Genomic DNA, 2,911 nt, shown 5'->3' on the forward strand with positions numbered 1-2,911 from the left:
AGCATCAATTTCAAAAACTCCCTTCCTCTGAGGCGTCCCATTATTCACGGAATTCCTCTCAGAAGTATACATGAATTAGTTATTTGCAACCATGTCAATAAGTTCCTAAGCTTCTACAGGCGTTTTCTTTAGGTGAATGGATCCACCTGCAGAGTGCTCCAATGACATCTTCGAAAACTCAGATAGACCATATTAGAATATATCTAATATGGTCCACTCTGAAAACATGTCAGAAGGACACTTTTTGGTCATCTGCTTGTATCTTTCCCAAGCTTCATAGAGGGATTCACCATCTTTTTGCTTGAAGGTCTGAACATCCACTCTAAGCTTGCTCAGCTTTTGAGGAGGAAAGAATTTATCCAAGAAGGCCGTGACCAGCTTATCCCAGGAGTCCAGGCTATCTTTAGGTTGTGAGTCCAACCATGTTCTAGCTCTGTCTCTTACAGCAAAAGGGAAAAGCATGAGCCTGTAGACTTCAGGATCTACTCCATTCGTCTTAACAGTCTCACAAATCTGCAAGAACTCAGTTAAAAATTGGTAAGGATCTTCAGATGGAAGTCCATGAAACTTGCAGTTCTGTTGCATTAGAGCAACTAATTGAGGTTTCAGCTCAAAATTGTTTGCTCCAATGGCAGGAATTGAGATGCTTCTTCCATCAAACTTGGACGTGGGTTTAGTAAAATCACCAAGCATCCTCCTTACATTATTGTTGTTGGGTTCGGCTGCCATCTCCTTCTCTTGTTCAAAAATTTCAGAAAGGTTGCCTCTGGATTGTTGTAATTTAGCTTCTCTTAGTTTCCTCTTCAGAGTCCTTTCAAGTTCAGGATCAGCTTCAACAAGAGTGCCTTTTTTCTTGTTCCTGCTCATATGAAAGAGAAGAGAACAGAAAAAGAAGAGGAATCCTCTATGTCACAGTAAAGAGGATCCTTATTATTAGTAGAAGAAGAAGGGAATAAAGAAAGGAGAATCCAAACACAAGGGTAAGGATAGAGGCAGTGATTGGAGATGAAGAGAGGTGAAGAGAAGTGTTAGTAAATGAATAAATAAATAGAAGAAGATGAGAGATAGAATTCGAAAATTAATTTTGAAAAAGAGTTAATGATTTTCGAAAATTAAAGATGAGATAGAATTAAAATTAAAATTTAAAACAATTAGTTAATTAAAAAGAATTTTTGAAAAAGAGGGAGGTATTTTCGAAAATTAGAGAGAGAAAAGTTGTTAGGTGGTTTTGAAAAAGATAAGAAACAAACAAAAAGTCAAATAGTTATTTGAAAAAGATTTGAAAATCAAATTTGAAATGAAAAAGATTTGAAAATCAATTTTGAAAAGATAAAAAGTTAGAAAAGATTTTGAAATTAATTTTGAAAAAGATATGATTGACAAAGATATGATTTGAAAAAAAAATATATGATTGAAAAGATATGATTGAAATTTGTTTTGAAAAAGATTTGATTTTTAAAATTAAAATTGATTACTTGACTACCAAGAAACTAAAAGATATGGTTCTAGAATTTAAAGATTGAACCTTTCTTAACAAGAAAGTAACAAACTTCAAATTTTTGAATCAATCACATTAATTGTTAGCATAATTTTCGAAAATAAAGATAAAATTAAGAAAAATATTTTTTGAAAAATATTTTTAAATTTTCGAAAATCATAAGATAAAAATGAAAAAGATTTGATTTTTGAAAAAGTTTTGAAAAGATAGGGTTTTTAAAATTGAAAATTTGACTTGACTTGTAAGAAACAACTAATTTTAAAATTTTTTGACTAAGTCAACTCAAATTTTCGAAAATTATGAGAAAATTAAGGAAAAGATATTTTTTTTATTTTTGAATTTTTAATGATGAGAAAGAAAGACAACAAAAATGACTCACAACATGAAAATTATGAATCCAAAACACATGATGCATGCAAGAACACTATGAATGTCAAGATGAACACCAAGAACACTTTGAAGATCATGATGAACATCAAGAACATATTTTTGAAAAATTTTTGATGCAAAGAAAACATGCAAGACACCAAACTTAGAAATCTTTAATGCTTGGACTCTAACAAACGAAAAATGCATATGATAAACAACAAACAATACAAAACAAGAAAACATCAAGATCAAACAAGAAGACTTACCAAGAACAACTTGAAGATCATGAAGAACACTATGAATGCATGAATTTTCGAAAAAAAAATGCAAGAATAAGATGAACATGCAATAGACACCAAACTTAAAAATTGACTCAAGACTCAAACAAGAACACAAAATATTTTTGGTTTTTATGATTTTATGATTTTTTTTATTAATTAATTTTTTTTTCGAAAATATTCTTTAGAAAAACAAAAATAAAGACAAATTTTTGAAAGATTTTTGAAAACTTTTTTTTTGAAAAGAAAATAAAAAGAAAATTACCTAATCTGAGCAACAAGATGAACCGTTAGTTGTCCAAACTCGAACAATCCTCGGCAACGGCGCCAAAAACTTGGTGGACGAAATTGTGATCATCAACAATGGCTCCAAAGACTTGGTGCTCTCAAACATAAATCACACTTTGTCACAACTCCGCACAACTAACCAGCAAGTGTACTGGGTCGTCCAAGTAATAACTTACGTGAGTAAGGGTCGATCCCACAGAGATTGTTGGTATGAAGCAAGTTATGGTCATCTTGTAAATTCCAGTCAAGCGGATTCAACTATATTAAGAGATTATTGGTTTTTCGAATAATAATAATAAATAAATAGAAAATAGTTACTCATATAATTCAATGGTGGGAATTTCAGATAGGTGCATGGAGATGTTGTGTTCCTTCTGAATCTCTGCTTTCCTACTGCTTTTATCCAATCTTTGTCATTCCTTTCTATGGCAAGCTGTATGTAGGGCATCACCGTTGTCAATGACTACATCCCTTCCTC

At 31.6% G+C, this 2,911-nt stretch overlaps 1 non-coding gene across 1 annotated transcript; it reads left to right on the forward strand.

Moving 5' to 3' along the window:
- The first annotated feature begins 226 nt into the window (after nt 1–226).
- On the forward strand, nt 227–330 carry LOC127745875 (small nucleolar RNA R71). The gene has a single exon (XR_008007499.1). It is a non-coding gene; the product is annotated as a small nucleolar RNA R71 (small nucleolar RNA).
- The last annotated feature ends 2,581 nt before the right edge of the window (nt 331–2,911 follow it).

The sequence above is a fragment of the Arachis duranensis genome, chromosome 3 (assembly GCF_000817695.3).
Source record: "Arachis duranensis cultivar V14167 chromosome 3, aradu.V14167.gnm2.J7QH, whole genome shotgun sequence".
NCBI classification, from domain to species: Eukaryota; Viridiplantae; Streptophyta; class Magnoliopsida; order Fabales; family Fabaceae; genus Arachis; species Arachis duranensis.